The sequence below is a fragment of the Macaca nemestrina genome, chromosome 14 (genome assembly GCF_043159975.1).
Source record: "Macaca nemestrina isolate mMacNem1 chromosome 14, mMacNem.hap1, whole genome shotgun sequence".
NCBI lineage: Eukaryota > Metazoa > Chordata > Mammalia > Primates > Cercopithecidae > Macaca > Macaca nemestrina.
The window spans coordinates 45049519-45075435 of NC_092138.1; the positions used below are offsets into that span (position 1 = coordinate 45049519).

The 25917-nt window shown below is 39.9% G+C and overlaps 1 protein-coding gene across 2 annotated transcripts in view; it reads right to left on the minus strand.

Annotated features, from left to right (window-relative positions):
• The window catches only part of LOC105489086 (tetratricopeptide repeat domain 39B), a 148791-nt gene that overhangs the window by 82137 nt on the left and 40737 nt on the right, over positions 1-25917 (minus strand). Inside the window, exon 1 of one of the 2 annotated variants that reach the window (XM_011753743.3) lies at positions 6274-6583. The exons of the other annotated variant lie outside the window; for it this stretch is intronic. The gene's annotated coding sequence lies outside the window, so the exon portion shown is untranslated. Of the gene's footprint in view, positions 1-6273; positions 6584-25917 lie in introns of those variants that run through there. 2 annotated transcript variants of the gene reach the window in all.

The window sequence follows — 25917 nt, forward strand, 5'->3', positions numbered from 1 at the left end:
CAGGAGTATAGTGGTGCTGATGTTATTAGAGGAGTTATACAGGAGTATAGTGGTGCTGATGTTATTAGAGGAGTTATACAGGAGTATAGTGGTGCTGATGTTATTAGAGGAGTTATACAGGAGTATAGTGGTGCTGATGTTATTAGAGGAGTTATGGGAGCCAAGAACTTCCCATTAGACAGACCATTATATTCCTGCTATTCAGCAGTTCTGCTTAATGCTTCCTGCAGTCATGGGGCAGACGCCACTGAGGCAGCATGTGCCATTTGCATTGCATCCCTCCACGTTGGAATGAGATATTTTCAGATGTAGAGCATATACAGGTTTTCAGTGGGACACTGAATGGGGCGGACATTGCCTTTTCTTTTAAAAGATCACCACCTAAAACAAAGAGTAACAAAGTTTTTCTAAAGGTAATTCTAACAAGTTTTCCTTTTATTTGCCTCATGACCCATGAGAGGAAGAAAAAAAATAAAGGCTTCCGAAAAGTCATTTTCTCAGGCTAAATAGTATGTTTCTTCTCTGGGTTCTTTGGTTGGAGTTTACAACTCATAGTATAATTATTGGTCTACTTTTCAATTACAGTGAGTAGCTTATGAGCTTCTTAAGGACAGGAACTGTTTCTTAATCCAGAGATGTTCAATGACTGCTTGATGAATGAATGACATTCTTCCTGATACAATTAGCCCCTTGCATCAAATACAGTCTTCCTACTTGGCATTTTATGTCACATATGTAGATCATGAAAAGTACCCATGAATATTTCATCACAGAAACCTTCATTCACAAACAAGCAGCTTTCAGTAAATATAAGGGCTCTCCCCACAAACATCTATTAGTAGGAAAAACAAACAAAACTGAAGAAGGAGCATATAAATACTCAAGTAATTAAACTCTAGAGTTTTTCTTTAGTTCTTCAATATGTGGCTGTTTCCATAGTTGATATGCTGTATTTATTCAGCCTGTGGTATCAAGCAGGCATATGAAATGGTTTTGCTATACAGGGATGCTATTACTTTAAAAAATAAAAACAAAAACACTTAAGCTAATGTTAAGGAGGGGTGATGGTAAATAAACGCTATATATTGGGTCCTGGTTTGCTGGATTGAAGGGCTCAAATTCTGTCCCAACTACTAACTAAGAAAGCAATGACTACAGCCCCAAACTACAAGAGAAGTTCAAGTCTTGGTTTCATACTTTCCTGCTTTCTAAATTACAGCCACCTATAATGACTCGAAATAAAATATTCTATAACCCATTAATCTAAAATGATCACCAAAGAAATCCATTCATACCACTTGGTCACTAAAGACTTTCCACACCTGTAGACTGATAAAACATCAAAAGAAAAGTAAACCATGCATGAAATTCACATGAAACTCGTGTTGTTTGGTCTTCTGCAATTACCACCTAAGACTCTCTGGCAAAGTCAGAGAACTTGGGTAGAATGGCACTGTTAAGTCATTTCTTACCGAAATAAATCACCAGGCCAGGCGCGGTGGCTCACACCTATAATCCCAGCACTTTGGGAGGCCAAGGCGGGCAAGATCACCTGAGGTCAGGAGTTTGAGACCAGCCTGACCAATATGGAGAAACCCCGTGTCTACTAAAAATACAAAATTAGCTGGGTGTGGTGGTGCATGCCTGTAATCCCAGCTACTAGGGAGGCTGAGGCAGGAGAATCGCTTGAACCTGGGAGGCGGAGGTTGCGGTGAGCCAAGATCACGCCATTGTACTCCAGCCTGGGCAACAAGAGCAAAACTCCATTTCGAAAATAAAAAAACAAATAAATAAATAAATCACCAGAGTCACGTAACATTTTGGTTAACGTCTTGATGTTAGTCTGCAGAGGGGTCTCTAATACTCACAGGCCTGTCTTGTCTAACTTGTTTATCATGTCTTCAGTGAGGACACAGTAAATATTCTAACTATATATGTTGATGACACAGCCCCAGGATAAATAGTTCATATCATGGTCACCAGAGTCAAGATTCAAATAATCTTGAAAAGAATACAGTCATCCCTTGGTCTACACAAGAGATTGGTTCCAGGACCCCTGAGGATACCAAAATCCAGATGCACAAGTCCTTTATATAAAATGGCATAGTATTTGCATATAACCTATGCACATCCTCCCATATACTTTAAATCATCTTTAGATTACTTATAATATCTAACACAATGTAAATGCTATGTTTTATTGGATTATATTGTTTTTATATGTATTATTTTTAATTGTTGTATTGTTATTTTTTCAAATATTTTCCATCCACAGTCAGTTGAATTCTCAGATGCGGAGCCCACAACATAAAAGGCTGACTGTAATTCTAAGAAGAACTCAAGGAGAATAAAACTGTTACAAGCAAAATAACAATAATCCAAGTACAAGATGAGGAGATTTACCTTAACAAAAATTCAAATCTAACTCTTGGGGTTTTAGTTGAGAAGTTTAAGGTGTGTGACTTAGCTGGAAATAGAGAGAAGGACAGAGACCAGTAATTCGGCAAATGTGATAGATTATAAATGGCCACAAATTCTTTGTCACTCTTTCTGTCAAGAAGTGAGGTCTACAGCACCACTCCTTGAATCAAGGTAGTCTCTGTGACTACTTGACCAATACAATACTGTGTTAGTTTGGGGTCCAAATCTTAAAGACTAGCAGTTGCTACTCCTTGTCATTTGGAATACTAAAGCTTAGAACCACATTGCCATGCTGTGAGGAAGCTCAAGCAACAACATGGAGGAGAACAAAGCCCCTGACCAACAGTTCTAGCTAAATTCCCAGCTGACAACCAATACTAACTGGCCAGCCAGGTAAGTGAGCCATCATAGCAATGGCTCCTTCAGCTCCAGCTGAGCCACTCCAGGTGATTCCAAGTTGGCAGAAATGAGTCATTTCCTCTGAGACCTGCATAAACAGCACATTCATAAGCAAATAAATGATTGTTATTGTTTTTTTTTTTTTTTTTGAGACGGAGTCTCGCTCTGCCGCCCAGGCTGGAGTGCAGTGGCCGGATCTCAGCTCACTGCAAGCTCCACCTCCCGGGTTCACGCCATTCTCCTGCCTCAGCCTCCCAAGTAGTTGGGACTACAGGCGCCCGCCACCGCGCCCGGCTAGTTTTTTGTATTTTTTAGTAGAGACGGGGTTTCACCGTGTTAGCCAGGATGGTCTCGATCTCCTGACCTCGTGATCCGCCCGTCTCGGCCTCCCAAAGTGCTGGGATTACAGGCTTGAGCCACCGCGCCCGGCCGATTGTTATTGTTTTAAGTCTACTAAGCTCTGTGGTGATTTGTTACACAGCTATTGATATGTAACACAGGAAACATTAACAGAAGAAGAACATTACTGCATCATGAGAAAAAAATGACCCATTTGCACTTTTGGCTGACCAGACTAAATTAGAAATAGTGTCCAGTTTTGGTTGTAACCATCTAGAAACTATGACAGGTCAAATGCAAAGAGATCAGAATGGAGAGAAGCATGAAATATGTCACAGGAGGAAGAAGTGACATAACTGAGGACATGTCTTGGATATACAAAGACCCACCAGGGACTGGTAGGGAGAACATTTTACGTATTTGAAAGACTACTTTGTAAACACACAAGAGTGGTTTTATCTTAAGATCAGTGGGTAGGAGGCTGTAGAGAGGCAAAGTTCATCTTCGATAAGGAAGACTTCATTCTAAGGAAGAACATTCTAACAGTCTTTCAGAAAGGAAATGGACAAATGGTCTTTAGAACAAGATGTGCTATAATCTCTCTCCTGAAAAGTTACTCCCTACCCTCAGTTTTCAAATCTGCAAGAATTCCAACTCATTACAGGAGACAAGTGCTGTGTACAACTCTGAACATGCCAACCCTATAGGGAATTGCTCATGTGGGTGAACAGCATTCTGGACCTAAAATTCAAGAAACCCTTGATTTTTCCATTAGCATTCCTCTTCTAGGATGTATGTTTTCCATGTTCCTTAACTGGCCTGCCACTGAAGCATAATCTGCCCATAAGCGCAGTCCTGAACTTTCTAAAGTGAACCAAAGACAAGTGTATATGTGCTGTTAACAAGTAGAAAGCAAGTGCAAAATGTTAGGAAGACCTCTGGGCGTGAGGCAAAAAAACTAAGCATTTTCCTGTTTCATGACAGCATGATATTTAGGAGTATACTGTGACTTTAGGAGAAAAAAGAAGAAAAAGGAAAAAAAAGGGGGGGGGGGGAGAGGCTCCCTCAACCAAGCTATGACTAAGGGACATAATCCAACAACTTCAAGGAGCACAGACTTGCCAACTTTTAGCATGATGGAGTTACAGTCAGCATTCTGAGTGACCCTAGGCAACTGAGTTAGCCTTTGTGCACCTCGTTTTCCTCATTTGGAAAATGCAAGCATTAAGGTCAATCGACATGGTTGCTGTTGAAGATTTTTTTAAAAGTCAAAAACAGATTTACCATGGGTACTGGGCCTGGCATAGAAGACATTTTAAAAATAATCTAGTTTGTTTCTTCTCTGGTAAAATAGGAAATTGATGACAGGACATTCTAACATAGCCAATTTCCCTTCCTTTCCCACTAAGACTCTGAGCTCCTCCAAAGCAGAACCATTTCTTACTGACCTGCACTCGACACTTACTATAGCACTGACCACAAGCTTGCTGAACCAATTAACTCATTTCCAACATCTTTCCAGCTTAAGCATTCTAGGGATCTGTAGCTTCAGATCGGGGGCAGAACTAGTTGCAAGTATTTATATGTCCTATATGTTTGGCCACAAAGTGCTTACACTTCTAGAGGTGAAAAATTAACACAATTTTAATGAAATAAGGTAATCAGTTCTTTAATATCTTCTTCATCTGCTAAAAATATCTGCTCCATGAGGGCAGATACAATATTTTGTTCAGCATCATATCCCCAGAGCCTGGCAAGAGCTTCGTAACAGATGTAAACATTTTTGAATGAATGAATGAATGAATGAGTGAATGAATGAATGAATGAAATGAATGAACAAATATAAGATCTTTGCAAGTCTAAGTAAGGCAGAATTTCCTAATTTTAGCAATCCTTCCTAATTAAATTCAAAGTTGCTGCATTTAGGTATGACAAAATGTTTAAAAATAAAAACAGCAGATGTTTGATCTCTGGGTGGTAGAGAAAATTTCTTTTTTTAAATCCTTGATTTATTTTACCCTGCAGGAAGTCAACCAAAATACTGGCACCCAAAAAGCTCATATAATATGTCAGCCTAAGTCAAACATATTCTGCATCTACAAAGATGACTGGTACCAGTTGGTGTTTAAAAGTATTTTGACTACTGATCTCTGAACATATCAACTTTTAAAAATCATTTCAGCTAATGTAATTTTAAGATAAAGGAACAAAATCAGTAGCCAAATTATATGAATCCGTTCACTAAAATAATATGACTTTTATTCAACAAAGACAAATCAGGAACATATGGGGGTTATAGTGAGAATCGAAAATTAACCTGTCTTTAGAGAATGCTCAAAACTCACTCCCTAATTCAGCAAGGATACAACTGTAGCGTCCAGGAAATTCCAAAGGGGGAAAATGGGACACGATGACTAAGGACAGATGTTTAGACTTCAGGGTCTGCGTCACAAAAAAAAAAAAAAAACCAGCATTGATTCTGATGCACAATTTTAAAAGGTGGCCATACAAAGGTCACTTTTTGGTGGCTCACATTTACTGTAATCTGCTACAAAGAGACCACTAAAGCCAGCATAGCAAAGTCAGAGGTGAGGGTCTAGGACAATCAACACATGCTATTTCTGAGGACAAGCCACTTTACTAATCTCTAAGGTTCTAATCACCCTAACAAAACAAAGCAAAATCCTATAATGAAACCAGCAGAGGACATAAGACAAACAGTAAATACAAAGTGAACCAGCATCATCCTGCCATTGTTCTGCAGCAGGAGTCTCAGCCACCCAGACGCACACCTTGCAGCAGCAATAAACCAGCCATGGCATCCCGGGAAGACCAGATCCTCTGCAGCAGCAAGTCACACTATTTTCTCCAATTTCAGCACTCACCTTAGGAAGTTTTAAAAAGGTAGGGGGAAGGTTAGAGGGCAAGTCAAGCAGGCTTGACATGAAGCTCTTAAGGAAGACAATGTCATCTAACAAAAACTGCAGGCTCCAGTGAAATTTAACTGGGGTTTAAAAAATTTACATAGTCTTCCTTAAATTAAAACCTCATAGATTTAAAGAGAACATTTGAATCATACCCCCAGGAACTGCTAAACAGATACAACATACTCACAGATTTAGAGCAGCTGTAACTTTGGAGGAATGAATACAGTCCCACTATGAAGATGTCTTTCCCTCTCTTCTATCAGATTTTTTTTTTTTAAGCCAACAAAAAGAAGAGAAAATCCTCAATTTTAAAGCCAACAAAAATCCTCAATTTCTATTTTATTCCTTGGTCTCCAATGAGACTCTCAATTCTCAGGCACAAGCAAAGTAGTTGCCGAGGCAGCTGACAGCATCCCAGGGCTTTCCAGGGCAGAATTTAAGACATGTCAGTTAAAGTGGCAGCTACACTCACTGCTGTAGCGGATGCTTCTGCAGGAAGGGATGCCGGGAGATTTTTTTCCCCCAGTCTCTGCTGCAGCCTAATTCTAATCCATCACTGTTTAATTATCTAGAGAAACAGGCAAGGAAAATACAAATGGCCTGGATTTATAAAAACCACAGAATATTTTCATGATTTTTCATCTAATCCAGGGATTCATCTCCTATCTAAAAAAGGTCAATTAAGAAAAAAAAAATGAATGATCTCTTTTGTCTTAAGGAAAAATGTAGGCTGTTATTGCCAACTTAGACGTAGATTTTATATCATGGACTTTTAAAAAAATACTAAATAAGAGAAAATTAATTTTTCCCCAAAGTTTTTAGATTAATGCACAAAAGTTAAATTAGCAAAGGGGATTAAACACATATATGACATGACAGTCATACTAACATAGTTGGAAAACTCCACTTTTAAATTAATAATTGATCAACAATATTTGAAGTGGTTTTGATGAAACTTGAAGATAATAGGCAGAGGAAATACTAGTTCAAAGACTCTAAGATAGAACACAGTTCTAAAGTTCAGCTGTACTTTTCTGGTTTAAATAGATAAAAGCTCTCCTGGGGAATAAGGTGGTCGCTGACTTCACAAATTTCTTATCTTGCCTCAAGGGCTCTTGCACACGCTAGAACTGAAACTTCTTAGTATAGGACTCACTAATTTTTCTGATTATAAAAGTAATACCGGGGCCAGGCGTGGTGGCTCATGCCTGTAATCCCAGCACTTTGGGAGGCTGAGGCAGGCAGATCACAAGGTCAGGAGTTCCAGATCAGCCTGTCCAATATGCAGAAACCCCATCTCTACTAAAAACACAAAAATTAGCCAGGTGTGGTGGCATACACCTGTAGTCCCAGCTACTCGGGAGGCTGAGGCACAGAAACCCCATCTCTATTAAAAACACAAAAATTAGCCAGGTGTGGTGGCACACAACTGTAGTCCCAGCTACTTGGGAGGCTGAGGTAGAAGAATCTCTTGAAAATGGGAGGCAGAGATTGCAGTGAGCCAAGATCATGCCACTGCACTCCAGCCTGGATGACAGAGCAAGACTCTATCTAAAAAAAAAAAAAAAAAAAAAAAGTAATATCAGGTAAAATATTGTGGTATTTCCAAATTATAAAATAGTACATTCCTTGGAAAGGGCTAAAAAACAAAGAAGAAAATTAAAGCCAGCCATAATCTTATAACGCAGAGATAATCACTCTTAATGTTTTGCAATAATGTACTTCTAGTGTTCTTCCCCTCTGTATATACATGTACACATACACACACACCCCTCCATATATATATATATATACACACACCTCATGTGGAGGGGACAAGACAGCTAAATGTATCTTTGATACTACTATTTTAAACTACCCTTTTCACACAGAATTATGTTATGATTATTTACCCAAAAATGTACCCTATAGTTAACCACCCATATTTCTAAAAGTTCAAAAGAGCATATGCAATGACAGTCCATTTATATCTGTATGCCTACTATGTGCCAGGCACAGGGGACACGGCAGTGAGCGGAGCACACATGGTCCCTGCTCCCCTCCTGCTCTCAGTCCAGTTGGGGAGACAGATATTCACCAAATGACAGCAAATATCATGTGTGCTGTACTACAAAACTACAGATTCTTTAGAAACATGAAAAGACCTGGTGTTGTGAAGGTCAGGCTTTTTCAAGGAAGGAAAAGAGAACTGCAAGCCCAACTGCAAAATTATTCGTAAAGTGCATTCCACACATTCATTTTTCCATCAGTATAAATATCTCTCATCTAATTTTTCTTTTTTCCTTTCAAAATTAAGTCCAGCTTCCAACTACATTTTTGTGAATAATATGTAACATGTAAGAGAATAATTGATCTAATGTGTACAGATCTTAAGTATTTAATCAATTACAACATATCCTTTTAGAAATTACAAAAGGTGGGCCACCCATATGATGTTAGATATCCCTTAAATGGTCAGTTACTGCAGGTTTCTTAGTAATCTCCAACCTAAAATGAAACATGCTCAGAATCTCATGAAGCCTTACAAGATTCTTTTGAGAATACTGGACTCTTATCCTCTGAGATATTGTCAATATCTCTTATGACACTTTGATGAGGATTTTTTTACATGACCCTTTTGGTACAGTCTAAGGGGGGAAAAAAGTCCAAATCATTTGTGGATAAACTCTGCCTTAAAGAGCGTAACTCCCCAGACTCTTTCATTGTGGGTTGCACATAGTGACCTCCTAAGACTGCAACATGGAAAGGGGATAGAGGTGAGGGGTAAGCCGTGACTTCGCAGTGGAAAAAACCTTACAAACAATATCCCAGCCAGGCAATCAAGGGCAATAACAGTGATAAATCATGTTGATAGTATGTATTCTTGATAGGATATGATGAAAATGACACTTTACCTCTTTGGGCCTCCTCCTTCAAACCCATACATAACCCCAGTCTAACCATGAGAAAAATACCAGACGAATTCCAACACGTACAAAATTCCTACATAACACCTAATCAGTACTCTTCAAATCTGTCAAGGTCATCAAAAACAAGGAAAGTCTGACAACTGTCACAGCCAAGAGGAGCCTTAGGAGACCTGACAACTAAACATCCAGTGATCTCCTGGATGAGACAGATCCTGTAACAGAAGAAGAAGGATACTGGCCAGGCGCCGTGGCTCATGCCTGTAATCCCAGCACTTTGGGAGGCCAAGGCGGATGGATCACCTGAGACCAGCCTGGCCAACATGGTGAAACCCCGTCTCTACTAAAAATACAAAAAAATTAGCCAGGCATGGTGGCAGGCACCTGTAATCCCAGCTATTTGGGAGGGTGAGGCAGCCACTTGAACCCAGGAGGCAGAGGTTGTAGTGAGCCGAGATCGTACCATTGCACTCCAGCCTGGGTAATAAGAGCGAAACTCCATCTCTCTCTCTCTGTCACACACACAAGACAGGCACGATGGCTCACACCTGTAATCCCAGCACTTTGGGAGGCTGCGGCAGGCAGATCACCTGAGGTCGGGACTTCAAGACCAGCCTGACCAACATGGAGAAACCCCATCTCTACTAATAATACAAAATTAGCCAGCCATGGTGGCTCATGCCTATAATCCCAGCTACTCGGGAGGCTGAGGCAGGAGAATGGCTTGAACCTGGGAGGCGGAGGTTGCAATGAGCCGAGATGACGCCATTGCACTCCAGCCTGGGCAACAAGAGTGAAACTCCATCTCAAAAAAAAAAAAGGATATTAGGTAAAAACTAAGGAAATCTGAACAAAGTATGGACTTTAGTTAGTGATGTGCATCCAAAATGGTTCATAAACTGTAACAAATGTACCATACTAATGTAAGATACTAATCACAGGGGAAACTAGGTATAGGGTCTGTGGGAACTCCAGTATATTTTCTACTTTTCTGTAAATCTAAAACTGTTCTTACAAAATTGTCTATTAAAAAACCAACTTTCCAAGAGTTACTTAGCTTTTTCTGATCACTAATATATATTCCATAAAAATTCTGAAAATACAAAAAAAGTATATAAAAGGAACTTTTCGAAAATTATAAATACCCTGTAATCTCAACACATGAAATAATCAATCCCAAACATACCATATGTATGTCCTTGCACAGGCTTCATGCATACATACACAGATAAACATACATGCATTGTTCCACCCCACATGCTATTCGATAGGTGCGGTAGTCTGAATAACGGCACCCAAGGTTATCCAGGCCTTAATACCTAGAACCTATGAATGGTACCTTATATGACAAAAGAGACTTTATAGATATTAGGGATCCTGAACAGACTCATTATTGTGGGTTATTTGAGTGTGCCCTAAAGGCAATCACAAATCAAATCTCCTTACAAGAGGGAGGTAGAGAGACACCGCAAAACAGAAGGTGGTGGGACCATGGAAGGAGAGTGATTTGAAGATGCTATGCTGCTGGCTTTGACGATGCAGGATGTGGCCATGAGCCAATGAATGCAAGGAATGTAGCTCTAGATGCTGGAAAAGGCAAGGAAATGGATTCTCCTCTAGAGCCTCTCAAGGGAGCATGGCCAGGGGACACCTTGGTTTTGACCTAGTGAAACCCATTTCAGACATCTGACCTCCAGAACTGTAAGAGAATAAACCTGTATTATGTGAAAACACCAAGCTTTAATCTGTTATAGCAGCCATAGGAAATTAATATAACGGCCTGAATGACCTGTATTTTTTTTTTAATTGTCTGCTTATGTCCCTTTGCCAATATTTTCATCAAAGTGTTTTCTTTCTGGATCCGTTTGCAGTGTAATCTTCTTTCATATATGTTCAAAATCTCAGTTCATTATCTTTGAAATGGGTTTATAAGCGTTTTGTCATAACAATCAAAACTATCACTCTTTTTTCCTGTTGGTGCCATGTTTGAAACATACTTCTCTACCCAAAAAAGATAGAATTATTTGCCTTAAATTTGTCTTAATATTTAAACAATAACATCTCCAACTATTGTCCTTTATTACTAAGAACCGTACAAAGCAACACATCCCTGCACATGTGTCCCTCTCCCCTTTGCCCCTGGACCCGGCCCCTGGCCCCTGGCCACTGTCAACATTGAGACTTGACTGGAGAAAAAATGTGGACTCCAGACTTCTTGGACACTCCCATTCCATACCCATACCCCCTATGTCAAGTCTGTCCCCCTAAAATAGCTTAATGCCTGATGTAAAGGATGTGTTCAGTAAAGGCTTTTTAAACCTGGAGTGTCTATAAATTCATAAAACTAGCATTAAAAAAAAAAAATGCAATGCAGGCATCCTTTCCTTCCTTTTCCCTGTTTTGATGCGGCAGGTCTCAGAACTGGAAAATGAGCAAGGATAACACTCACTTTTATTTCTTAGATATTTGTTAGGTTTTTTAATAAATGTATTCTTTTTTTAACTCTTTATAAAGTATTTTTATAGTTTAAGGGAGCCATTGTGAGACTGTATGAAATAGCTATATCAAAATGTGTTGTATCTTGAAAAAAATAATGCTTTTACAAAAACAGCAGTGCTCTTCAATATATTATACGTATATACTATGTTACGTTTGCTTTACACTTTGCAGTTTTACAAAATGCTTTCAAATAAATTATTTTGTAGGTTAAATACATATTACCAAATAATTTTTACTTATATGGGATTCTCTGAAAAGGTATCCTTATATAAGTTACATAACTAAGTTCTGCTGAAAATATAGGACCCATCTACTGTACTGAGACAAAGAGAATGTATTGTTTAAAATATACGTTTTACATAGCCAATCACAGGCTTAATTTTCTTACAGTGATTACATAAAATTATTTTAATATAAGCAAGCTACACATTACAGGTATAATTTCTTTCAAAATAGGCTGAAATTTTTAAATGGCAAAGAATCCCTTAAGCCAATGGGAGATCTGACACACAGAACTTTATACACACACACACACACACACACACACACACACACACACATTTTTTTTTTCCTCCATAAAAGTCAAGTTACTCTTGCAGAAAACTTTCCTAACTACTAAAATAAATAAAAATCAAAAGCTTATAGCTGTATTGCCTACAGGGGAGACCAAAAACTATGCCCACACCTTTGAAAAGGTTAATTCATCAGAGCTATATGGAGTTTTAACATTTTTCATTCTAACTATAACATTCTGCTTACAAGGTAATTTTAAAAGACCCTTGCTGGTATGAATATTTTCATTCTAGACAATAAAAATAAATAACATAGAAATTACTTTATACAGTAATAAAAGTTATATGTAAATCCCCAAATATCACTTCAGTTTTAGGCAATATCAGGGTTCTTCCAATTTGTTGGTGGCTATTAAGTCTTCAGACATATAGCATGCATGGTACTGAACTATATATTACTCAAAAATGTACCTAAACCAAATATCACTATGCCTTTGAGGAATTCTATTCTCTGGTCATAGAATAATGTTCTACAACCAGAGACAAAAGGGGGAAAGAGGGAAGAAGGAAACAGAAAGGGGACCAGAAAGACTGATGAATTTTCAGAACACAAGCAATGAAGAAGTTTGGCACATTTCAAAAGACAAAGCTCACAAGTATCTGCTTTTGGGTGTTTTATTAGTCATCTTAGGTTCCTATTTTTATCATGAGGTAGATGAAAAGGGAATGGATGAAGGCGTCAGAAAGAAAAAAAGGATGTCAGGTAAAAGAGGGTAAAAAGTTAACAAAAGGCAATGAGCTCACTGTATCCTTTAAGATTCTGACAGCTCGTTTATACAAACTTCAAGTGAAAAGTGAGTCAGCCCATCAGATAAAAATGGCAATGGAGACACCAACAATTATGGATAGTGTTTACTATGCCCAAACATTTGGACTTTATTTAATTATGTGTGCATTTCAGTTTACGAACACAATCAGCCACAATCATCTTTTTAAAATGTGTATTCCAGAAGATCCCTTAACTAACTATTTGAATAATCACAGCAATTATCATTGTGCCCTATACTCATTAAGAACTCAATGATGGCTAGATTTTTTTTCTTTAATGTACTGCAAATCCTAGCAGTCTACTCTGAGGATCCATCTATATTTTCTTAATAGTATATGCTATGGTTTAATGTTTGTGTCCCTCCAAAATCCATATGTTGAAACCTAACCCCCAAGGTGATGGTATTAAGAGGTGGGGCCTTTGGGAAGTGATAGGATTCCACCCTTGTAAATGGGATTAGTGCCCTAACAAAAAAGCTTGAGGGAGTCTCTTTGTCCCTTTTTGCTTCTTCCTTTTTTTTTTCTTTCCCCTCCCTCCACTATTTTTGGCTTCCTTCTGCCACATGAGAACAAAAAGAAGGCACCATCTAGGAGGAACGGGCCCTCACCAGACACTCAATCTGCTGCCACTTTACTCTTGGACCTTGCAGCCTACCAAACTGTGAGGAAATAAATTTCCATTGTTTATAAATTACCCAGTCTAATGGATTTTGTTACAGCAGCCCAAATGGACTAAGACAGTATATTAATTTCACACATTCATTTTTCCAACATATATATACTGAGCACCTACTATGTGGCAAGCATGGTGCATAGGTGCCAAGTACACCATGACAAGCAAAGTAGAGCAGACCCATTATTACAGAACTTAAACCTTAAAAAAACAGATGATCAAAAAACAAATAACAATAAACTGCAAAATAAGAAATGGAGTGACAAACACAAACAAGATGCCAAGACAGAAAAATGGGGGAAGAGTAACTACGTTGGTGGAGTCACTGAGAAAGTGGGAGGACACACCAGCTGAGAGTGGAGGATGGCCAGCAAAAAGCCCGGAAAAGAGTTAGGGCAAATACGCTCTAATCCAGAGCAGCACGACAAAAAATTGGATAAGGCTTGTGGCTGGAGGGTCATGCATGAGGGCAAGAGTTGCCCTCGATGAGGCAGAAGCAGTATGTGGGAGCCCAACCACCTCAAGCCTTATGAACAAAGGTAGATTGGGGCTTCAACTTTTTTTTTTTTTTTTTTTTTTTTTTTTTTTTTTTTTTTTTGGGATGGAGTCTCGCTCTGTCACCCAGGCTGGAGTGCAGTGGCCAGATCTCAGCTCACTGCAAGCTCCGCCTCCCGGGTTCACGCCATTCTCCTGCCTCAGCCTCCCGAGTAGCTGGGACTACAGGCGCCCGCCACCTCGCCCAGCTAGTTTTTTTGTATTTTTAGTAGAGACAGGGTTTCACCGTGTTAGCCAGGATGGTCTCCATCTCCTGACCTCGTGATCCGCCCATCTCGGCCTCCCAAAGTGCTGGGATTACAGGCGTCAGCCACCGAGCCGGGCCGGGGCTTCAACTTTAGACATGAAAACTCATGGATGGATTTTTAAGCAAGGAAGTGAAATCATCCCATTTAATTTCTGAAAGGATCACTCGTCCTGATTCACACAAACATACTGTTAAAAAATAAATGAGACAGTTGGAAAAATTTGAGCACTGATAAGTTACTGGATGGATATTATTACATTTTAGGTGTGATAACAGTCTTGTGATATTTTTAAAAAGCAACCTTTGCAAGCTAAAACACAGATAAAATGATGTCATATAAAGCATATAAACTATAGCTCTATATCAACGTTAATTTCCTGATCTTGGTATCTGAATGGTAATTATGAAAAAGATTGTCTTTGTTTTCAGGAAATATATTTTAATATCTTTACAGGTAGAAATAAATTATCATGTCTAGGGTTTGATTCCAAATAATCTGGGGGTAGGATATGGATGAAATAAGATTGGCCTTGAGTTGACAACTATACAAGCTAAGTGATTAGTATATAAGGTTCGGTTTACTATCTTCTTTACTTTCTGTAGATGTTCAAAATTGGTCATATTAAAATTCTTTTTTTTTTTTTTGAGACAGAGTCATCCTCTATCGCCCAGGCTGGAGTGCAGTGGCGCGATCACAGCTCAACACAGCCTCGATTTCTGTGGCTCAGATGATCCTCTCACCTCAGCCTCCGAAGTAGCTGGAACTACAGGCATGTGTCACCACACCTGGCTAATTTTTTGCATTTTTTGTAGAAAAGGGGTTTTACCATGTTGGTCAGGCTGGTCTCAAACTCTTGGGCTCAAACAATCCACCTGCTGTGACCTCCCAAAGTGCTGGGATTACAGGCATGAGTCACTGCACCCAGCCCAAATTATCTTATTTTTAAAAATAATTTTAGGCTGAGCATGGTGGCTCATGCCTATAATCCCAGCACTTTAGGAGGCCAAGGCAGGCAGATCATCTGAGATCAGGAGTTCCAGACCAGTCTGACTAAAATGGAGAAACCCCGTCTCTACTAAAAATACAAAATTAGCCGGGTGTGGTGGCAGGTGCCTGTAATCCCAGCTACTCAGGAAGGCTGAGGCAGGAGAATCGCTCGAACCGGAGGTGGAGTTTGCGGTGAGCCCAGATCGTACCACCGTACTCCAGCCTGGGCAACATGAGCAAAACTCCGTCTCAGAAAACATAAAGTAAGATAACTTGGGCTGCTGTATGAAGAAGAAGTGGAGTGCAGTTGGAAAAGTGGAGGGAGAGAACAAAAGAAGCAGGAACACACATTAACCACTAGCCAGCTCTTAAAGTAGTCCAAGCAAAATCGTATAGTCACTTAAGCTAATGTAATACAGTGGAGAGAGAGGAAAGTGAACAGATGGGAAATATATTTTGGAGGTAGAAATCATCAGACTTGGTAATGTGGAAATTAAAAGAAAAGAAAGCAATCAAAGATGTCTCTCCCAAGCTTCTGACTTGAACAAATGGGTGGATGGTGGGTGGAGACACTTACAGAAAAGGCAAAGTTTTCAGATAAACAAAGGAGGTGGATACCAAGAGTTCAGTTTGGGACATAAAAATTAATGTGTTTGTGAAACATCCTAGTGAGTGATCAAAGAAGCAATGATTGGACCTCTTTCCCATTACAACTATCAAAACAGCCAAAGACAGCAGCAGGGAGCAGCAGCCATATCAAGAAGGTTACTTATGGAGGAGGCAAGGAACTCAGTGTAAGAGCAAAGTCCTGGCTTTCAGACACAAGCTAAGCATTGCTACCAGGGTGAGAGGGTCAGAGAGGATACTGAGCCTGCAGCAAGGCAACCACAATCACAAAGGTCCTGCTCATAGGAGTTCACTGGTCATTTACTTTGCACCAACACCACCCCAACCACGACTCAGTCTTCCGTCTCTGCTGGGACCTCCTTGGTAAGATGAGATCATTGGACCAAAGTGTTGCTAAGGAGCTTTCCTTCAGAGGCTTTCCTTCAAGTTATGAAATCTTGTCACTTCTTGTAGTGAAAAGAAGCATTTATAGGATCTATATCTTAAAACATGTACAACACACATTCTCATTCCCCCTATGAACTTATATGAAGAACTTCACAGTGGCAGGTCTAAATACAATAGCAGACCATTAGAGTAGATCTAATAGGACAAAAGAAAACACAAAGAGAAGCAAGCCAAGTGGTAACAAAAACAAGGAAAAAACACCAGGAATGCTGTTTCCCTTGAGCTTTTTAAAGAACTTTTATTTCCATTTACTATATCATTGACTCCATGACATACAAATTTTCATCATGGAATATCCCTAACCCCAAGATACATCTTAAAATTGACAGCAACTTTGACTGCCCTAAATCAGTTATGTTCTTAGGGAGAGGATCTGCATTTGCTTCTGCCAATTACCTGAAGACACCACTAACCTGATCCACTTAAAGTTAAATAACCTGCCTGAAGTTGTTGGGGGGGGTGACACCATTTATATGTACTCAGACTCCAAACCAGCTTACAATTCAAATTCTAAAGAGCGTTAAAAAGTCAAACATAGGTTCACCATACAACTCACCAATTCCACTTCTGTGTCTGTATGACAGATAATTTAAAACATGTTCATACAAAGACTGTACACAATTGTTTACAGCAGCATTATTCACAATAGCCAAAAACTGGAAATGACTCAAATGCCCATCAACTGATGAATGGATAAATAAAATATGATATATTCATAACAATGAAAATTATTCAGCCATAAAAAGCAATGAAGTGCAGACGGTCCCCAACTTGGTATGGTTCAACTTACAATTTTTCAGCATTATAATGGGTTTGTCAGGGCATCCAATGCATTTTCACTTACTATATTTTTTATTATGATGAAGTTATCAGGATGTAACCCCATCATGAGTCAAGGAGCATCTATCTGTACTAACACATTCTATGACATGTGTAGACACAAAATAATACAAATTAGATTATTCTATTTATATAAAATATATACAAAAATTAAATTAGTGGTTGCCCCAGCTAAGGGTGACAGAAATTAGATTAGTTAATGCCCCAGCTAAGGGTGGGAATAGAGAATGACTATAAAAAGGCACAGCTTTCTTTTTCAGATGATAAAAATGTTTTGAAGTTAGATTGTCGTGATGGTTCTATAATTCTGTAAATACATTAAAATGCATTAAATTGTATACTTAAAATAGGAATCTATATGAGATATAAATTAATATTCCAATAGAGCTGTTTAAAAAAATTATCTGGGTGGAGAATCTCATTAGAGGGTTTTTTTTCCCCTCCCTACCTAATAACAAGGTTGAAATATACACATTTCCTTGCTGTGCCTTCCTGCATGATGATTTTATTTTTCCTTTCCTTTATGCAAGGTCTCCTTAAAATTCCTCATTGTGTTTTTTTCCTTCCTTAAGAATATATAAGATAACAATATCAATGGCATCTTAGATCTAATAAAATAACTATCGACTTGGTTAAGAAAATCAAATTAAGAGAGGACAAAACTCCCTTTCCAGACTTGAGTAACATTTATATTACCTGCAGGGAAAAACTGGAGCCAAAAAAAACAGCAGAGAAAAATGAAAACAAATCTAACTCTGCCTGGAGTCACTATTTATAACTTAACCACTCTGAAGAAAAATAACAGATGTTTTCCAACTATCATTCACCAATATTCACCCTTAATTAAAACAGACAGAACTATTGTAGTTGATCAACACCAATTGATCTAACCTAATGAGGAAAAGAAAATGGCCCTAAAGGCCTTACCTCACTCTAATCTACAACTTATGGTTCAAAAGAGAAGGTGTGGAGAAGGAAAAAGTTTGTGAGAAATGTTATCATACAAAGTATTTTTATACTACAGTTGATCTTAGACAAAAGGCCAAGAAGGAATCAAAATATTTTTATTTCCATTGTAAGCTTCTAATTACCTGACTAAAAATATCTGCCAATTTCACCTTCTACAGATAAGTACAAATTCAAAGCAGTTCTTGCAAACAGACACATTCATCTCCACTGTATTCATACCACCTCAGGACTCTCGTGAACACATATGGATTTCTGTGTGAGGATAAATTCAAAATTCTCATAAGATGCTCTGGAATATGAAAGACCACCGCTGAGAATATATTAAACCTGTATCTGCTCTAACAGTCTTTGAACATAAGTTTGATCTGTCTCCCCTGACTTCTCTAACCTACCATGAAAAGAAAAAATTAATCAGTGCCCAACCAGGCCTTCCAGTTAGATTTCTGTCCCACTGCCCACAGTGGTTTTTATGAGAAAGAGGTTAATCAAAAATACCACCAGCCAGGTACAGTGGCTCATGCCTGTAATCCCAACACTCTGGGAGGCAAAGGTGGGAGGATCACCTGAGTCCAGGAGTTCAAGACCAGCCTGGGCAAGATAGGGTAACTGTGTCTCCACAAAAAATAAAATTAGCCAGGCGTGATGGCACCTGCCTGTAGTCCCAGCCACTTAGGAGGCTGAAGTGGGAGGAGTGCTTGAACCCAGGAGTTTGGGGCTGCAGTGAGTTAAGAACACGCTACTGCACTCTAGCCTGGGAGACAGAGTGAGATCCTGTCAAAAAAACAAAACAAAAACAAAACACCAAATCACGATGACTATAAATGGTTAGTCCATTCTCCCCACTAGACAAGACCAGGAATCCTCCATGACCCAACTTCGTTTGTGTCCAGGGCCCCACTGGTGTTTCAAACTCACTGCTCTGTGCTCTGGCCACTGTCCTCAAAGCTGTTCACCCAGCATGTCGCCACCTCTGACCCTCTGCACTGGCTCCACCAACTGAAATGCCACCCACCCCTCAAAACCCAAAGCAAATGCCAGCACCCCCATCTCCCAACCAAAAGATAGCTTTCTTTTGGAATTCCCAAAACACTATATTTACTCTTCACATGCCATGTCACAGTTAATTTATCAAGAGATTTATTACATCCACCACTACATTGTCAGAGATGGCAACCGGGTACTAACACTGAGAAAAGAGGACACTCCATCATCAGAGCACTGGAAGTGCAAACCAGCATGGAACTGTTAAATCAGGAAGCAAGAGACTATAGCTAATATAGAACTGCATATTATTGTGACAAATTTCTATATATCACGCGATGGGTCTAATTTACAATTGCTCCTTAAGAGGTCACCTCCTTATGCCAAACAGGTCATAAAGTTCACAAACTATTTTAATTTTAATTTTAATTTTTTTTTTTTTTTGAGATAGAGTCTTGCTCTGCCGCCCAGGTTGGAGTGCAGTGGCACAATCTCAGCTCACTGCAACCTCCGCCTCCCAGGTTCAAGCGATTCTCCCGCCTCAGCCTCCCGAGTAGCTGGGATTACAGGCATGCACCATAAAGCCCAGCTAATTTTTGTATTTTTAGCAGAAATGTGTTTTTGCTATGTTGGCCAGGCTGGTCTTGAACTCCTAACCTCAGGTGATCCACCCACATCAGGTGACCCACCCACCTCAGGCTGCTGGAATTACAGGCGTGAGCCATCGCACTTGGCCTATTTTAATTTTTAAAAAGAACATGGTCAATGTACCACTAACATTTTTTTACATCTCTAATTTTTCCTCCAGTTCTAAATGGTGGAGATTTTTGTATGATCTACCAGTTAACAAAACTAGCAATTTCTCAAAATAGTTAAAATAACACAATCATTACCACAAAGATCCAGAGGTAGGAAAAATCTATGTTGAGAGTGGTAAATTCATTAGGCAGAAAAAGAAAAATAAGAAATGACTTCCTTTGTGGAAACAATTTAAGGCCTCCTTCATCTGTTAGCGTGAATCCTTTCATTAGGCATTCAAGAGAAAATATTCGCCGGGCGCGGTGGCTCAAGCCTGTAATCCCAGCACTTTGGGAGGCCGAGACGGGCGGATCACGAGGTCAGGAGATCGAGACCATCCTGGCTAGCACTGTGAAACCCCGTCTCTACTAAAAAATACAAAAAACTAGCCAGGCGAAGTGGCGGGTGCCTGTAGTCCCAGCTACTCGGGAGGCTGAGGCAGGAGAATGGCGTGAACCCGGGAGGCGGAGCTTGCAGTGAGCTGAGATACGGCCACTGCACTCCAGCCTGGGTGACAGAGCAAGACTCCGTCTCAAAAAAAAAAAAAAAGAAAATATTCACTGGAAGAAATTAATCATCAGGTTGGCAAGAGCACTGCATCTTGATACAGAGAGATTGAAGCATTTGCTCTCTGCACTAGAAACATAAGATCAAAATGTATGCTTCAGTAAGTGTAAGGAAAAAGAACTCTACTCAGTTTTGCAGAATTCACAAAGGGAATGTTATAGTATCACCAATTTAAGAGGAAATGTGCGAAATATTGACAAACCCTGAAATGAGGACAAACAAAAAGTTCACATAAAAACAAGTGAAGAAAATTTTTACAATTAACATGTATTTATAATCAGAGGCCTCTGACTTGGACTGGAAGTCCATCACTTCTCCGGTGTCTCCAGCTTGCCAACTGCAGAACTAGGGACTTCTCAGCCTCCATAATCACATGAGTCAATTCCTTACAGCAAATCTCTTCATATATAGACATTTTATGTCTCCTATTGGTTCTATGTTTCTGGAGAACCCACACTCCTACCAGGGAAAGCAGAAAAGTACCGATATTCACTGAGCACCAACTATGTGTTTTACTCCCGTTATCACATTTAACTTAAATTTCATGTAATCCTCTCAATAAATCTATGAAAGGAGAAAACAAGCTCAGAGAAACTGGTCCCAGGCCTCCCAGCTAGTAAATGGCAAACTGGGACTAGAGTTCAAGTCTGACTGTCAAGTCTGTGGTCAGTCCCATCTCCCCAGGAAGGTACATGTAGTTGTGTGCACGAAGGCAAAATGAAACCACACTGCTGTGCTTTGGAGTTTTATGGCTGTGTGTAATATTTCCTTTGTTCTCTCACTGCCATTTTTTGTCATTACCAACAAGCTCTGCTTTGGAAACTACCCCCTTACAATACCTCTCAGAACGCTGTAAGGCAAAAGTATGCACAAGACCAAAAGGCAAAGTTTATTAAAATCAGATTGAAATCAATTACAGACTCTGAATGGAGGCCTCTGCTACAAGATTCTTCGAGTATGGACTCCAGCATCTAATCTGGCTACATCTTCTGGCTTTGGGCTCTATTTCTCTCCATTAGGAGAAGGGTTCCTATAATGTGTTGCTATAACCAAGGTGAGAGGAATGGAACAATTCAGCAACACTGAAAAGGACACACAAACGTTTAAGCGACAGTCTAAAGGACACGAGAAACAATGCACACCAGAAACCTAAAAGGGCAAGGTAAATTCTAAAATGGGGAAACCTTTGGATTTGTTAAACTGAGCAGGACAGGGAAGTTAAAATTAGACAAGAGAAAGAAACTGCTGGCAGATAAATACAGTCACAGAGAAGTTCCGGAGGCAATGAAGGGAAAATGTGTGGTCATTAGAAACTGAGGCAGTGTTAAGAAGCTACAGTCTTCAGGATGAGAAATGACTGTAGAATAAAAGACACCAAGACACACAATGCTTCTCGAATTCCCCACTTTAAAAGTACATGAAGGGGTTTCTCTAGCAAATATGAAGGATGAACAAGCTAAAAAATCTAATGTATAACATGAGGACTATAGTTAATAATAAATAGAACACTGTATTCAGGATTTTTGCTAAATTAAATTAAATTTTTCCTCCTTGCCACAGGAGGAAAAAAAAATGGGTAACTAGGCCAGGCGCAGTGGCTCACACCTGTAATCCCAGCACTATGGGGGAGGCCAAAGCAGGTGGATCGCCTGAGGTCAGGAGTTCAAGACCAGCCTGGCCAACATGTTGAAACCTTGTCTCTACTAAAAATACAAAAATTAGCTGGATGTTGTGGCAGGCGCCTGTAATCCCAGCTACTTGGGAGGTTGAGGCAGGAGAATTGCTTGAACCCAGGAGGCAGAGGTTGCAGTGAGCTGAGATCACACCATTACACTCCAGCCTGGGTGACAGAGCGAGACTCTGTCTCAAAAAAAAAAAAAAGGGTAACTATGTGAGACGATAGATATCTTCATTTGTTCTTCTATAGTAAAATTGTACTAAATATGTATCTTATAACATCATGTTATATACCTCATATACACAATAAAATTTATTTCAAAGCAAAAACAAAAAGTACACAAAGGGGTTTCTGATAGTCACAAATCGAAAGCATCTCCACCACAGGAGTCATTTTGGATGATGTTCTGAGAACCAGACAATGCTAATATTAAACCATCTAACGCGGTTGAACAAAAGAGTTGTTTTTGTGCAAACAGAGGCATCTAGATCAAAGGAACTGAATGGAAAGCCCCAAAACAGTGTGTTGTTATTTTAATGAACTTATTTGATAAAGGAGATATCAAATATCAATTATTTCCCTCACGGACCTGACAAACGGTGTTGGAAGAGTAGTAGTGGACTAGCAATTTTAGGGCTGGTATGAGATAGGAATTAACTTCAGCTGGGTTGAATTCAGGACTTTTGTTTATTTCTATGGTTTGATTTTTTTAAAAACTGATAGATGTTAAAAACTACTTGCAATGCCTTCCTGACGTCCCAAAGGTAAAGCCACTACCAGCCTACTGAAGCCAGTAGGAGCTCAGAGAAGCACAAGCATCAATGTGCACTGCTCACAGGTCACAGCGGTCCCATTGGTCAGTGAGACCCGTCCTCCTCTGTGAGGCCTGCACCCCTCTCTGGTGTGTGTGGCATGCTAGCTCCTGCTGGAAAAAGCAGTGTCTCCTCCGGTAAACTCCAATCAGCAGCCCCACGGCCTCATCCTTTTCCATCCCCTGGACTGCGATCGCCTACTACAGCCCAAGCTCAGTTCCCGCCAACACCCAGGGAGGAGCAGGGTTGAATAATTGTAAGATTTCTGACTGGTGATCACTTGCCCACCATAGAAGTGATTTCTTAAAAATCACATAAACAGATTATCTTCCAAAGAGTACTGTACAAAAAGGGAGGAGGGGTAAAAGGGTAACTTTACAGTGGAAAAACGTGACAAACACTACCCGTGCCATGTGACCAAGTTCAACATCGGTAGTGCTAAGTCACATTGATATCATGGACCTTTGCTACGATGTGACAAGAATGGCCCTTTCCATCTGGGGTCTTCCTCCCAAAAACACATGACCACAGTCAAATCATGAGGGGAAAAAAAAACAGACCAATCTCAATTGAGGGACGTTCTACAAAATAACTGACAGTACTCCTCAAAACTGTCAAGGTCACCAAAAACAACGAGAGTTTGAGAGACTGTCACAGCCAAGAGGAGCCTAAGGGGACATGACGACTAAATGTAAAGTGGTATCATGGGTGGAATCCTGAGAGAAAAAGGACACTAGGTAAAAACTGTATCTGGATAACGTATGAACTTTAGTTAACAATAATATATCCATATTGATCATTAATTGTGACAAATGTACCACGCTAACTTAAGAAATTAATAATAGAGAAAACCAGGGCTGGTTACACAGGAACACTCTGTACTACCTCCTCAATAATACTGTAAATCTGAAACTGCTCCTAATTAATAGGTTAATTCCAATCACAATTAAGTTTAAAAAAACAAAACAAAACAAAACTATAAGCCAGGCGTTGGTGGCTCACGCCTATAATCCCAACACTTAAGTGAGTCCAAGGCAGGCGGATCACGAGGTCAGGAGATCAAGACCATCCTGGCTGACACAGTGAAACCCAGTCTCTACTAAAAATACAAAAAAATTAGCCGGGTGTGGTGGTGGCTGTCTGTAGTCCCAGCTACTCGGGAGACTGAGGCAGGAGAATGGCGTGAACCCGAGAGACAGAGCTTGCAGTGAGCCGAGATAGCGCCACGGCACTCCAGCCTGGGTGACAGAGCAAGACTCGTCTCAAACAAACAAACAAACAAAAAAAATACAAACATTAAACTTTTGGACAAAATAAAAATGTGTCGTTCTAAAATAAAGAAAAATTGCAATCTGGAGCAAATATCTATAGCAAATATGACAAAAGATTAGGGTATATATAATTTAAAGTCCAAAAGCTAAGAGACAAAAGAAAACTAGAAGTCATACAAAAGACACAATGTATTTTTTAAATAATTTTTAAAAATACTAAAGTAGGCCGGGCGCGGTGGCTCACGCCTGTAATCCCAGCACTTTGGGAGGCCGAGGCGGGCGGATCACAAGGTCAGGAAATCGAGACCATGGTGAAACCCCGTCTCTACTAAAAATAGAAAAAATTAGCCGGGCGCAGTGGCGGGCGCCTGTAGTCCCAGCTACTCGGGAGGCTGAGGCCGGAGAATAGCGTGAACCCGGGAGGCGGAGCTTGCAGTGAGCCGAGATTGCGCCACTGCACTCCAGCCTGGGCGACAGAGCGAGACTCCGTCTCAAAAAAAAAAAAAAAAAAAATACTAAAGTAGGTATCATTTAAGTTGCAAAACTGTTTTTCAAATAATACCCAGTGATGATAATGTGACAATTTAAACCACTTTACTTATATAGTATTGGTAGCCAACTAAATTGATAATACTCTTGTGGAAGTACTGTAAAACACACTATGCCCCTCTACCCCCACCTAAACATGTGCATGTTAAAGCCCAAACCCTCAACATGATGGAATTTAAATATGGGGCCTTTGGGAGACAATCAGATTTAAATGAGGTCAGGAGAGTGGGGTCCTCAGGATAGGATTAACACCCTTATAAGAAAGGACATCAGAGAGCTTTTGCTGTCACTCTCTTGGCCATGTAAGAACACAACAAGAAGGAGGCAGTCTGCAAGCCAAGAGGAGAGCCCCCACCAGAACCCCAACCATGCTAGCACCCTTAACTCAGACCTCTAGCCTCCAAAATTGTGAGAAAATAAATTATTGTTGGTTAAGTCACCCAGGCTATTGTGTTTTGTTATAGCAGCTGAAGTTAATTAATACAGAAAGGCAATTAGAGATATACAAAGAACACTGAACATATTCATCCCTTTTAATTCAGCAATTCTACATTTGTAATGTTAACCTTTAGAAGCAATTCAAAATATGACAAAGCTATACACATGTAAAACTTAGTTTTACATTTTTAAGCCAGTGATAACCTAAATGTCTAACAATGGAGAAGCAGTTAAGTAAGTTGTAATATTCCACTTGATCTAATATGATTTAGTCATTTAGAATTATTACAAAAACTATATAGGCTTACAGTGAATGCTTTTATTTATTTATTTATTTTTTTTTTTTTTTTTTTTTGAGGCGGAGTCTCGCTCTGTCGCCCAGGCTGGAGTGCAGTGGCACGATCTCGGCTCACTGCAAGCTCCGCCTCCCGGGTTCCCGCCATTCTCCTGCCTCAGCCTCCCGAGTAGCTGGGACTACAGGCGCCGCCACCACACCCGGCTAATTTTTTTGTATTTTTAGTGGAGACGGGGTTTCATTGTGTTAGCCAGGATGGTCTCGATCTCCTGACCTCATGATCCGCCCGTCTCGGCCTCCCAAAGTGCTGGGATTACAGGCTTGAGCCACCGCGCCCGGCCAGAGTGAATG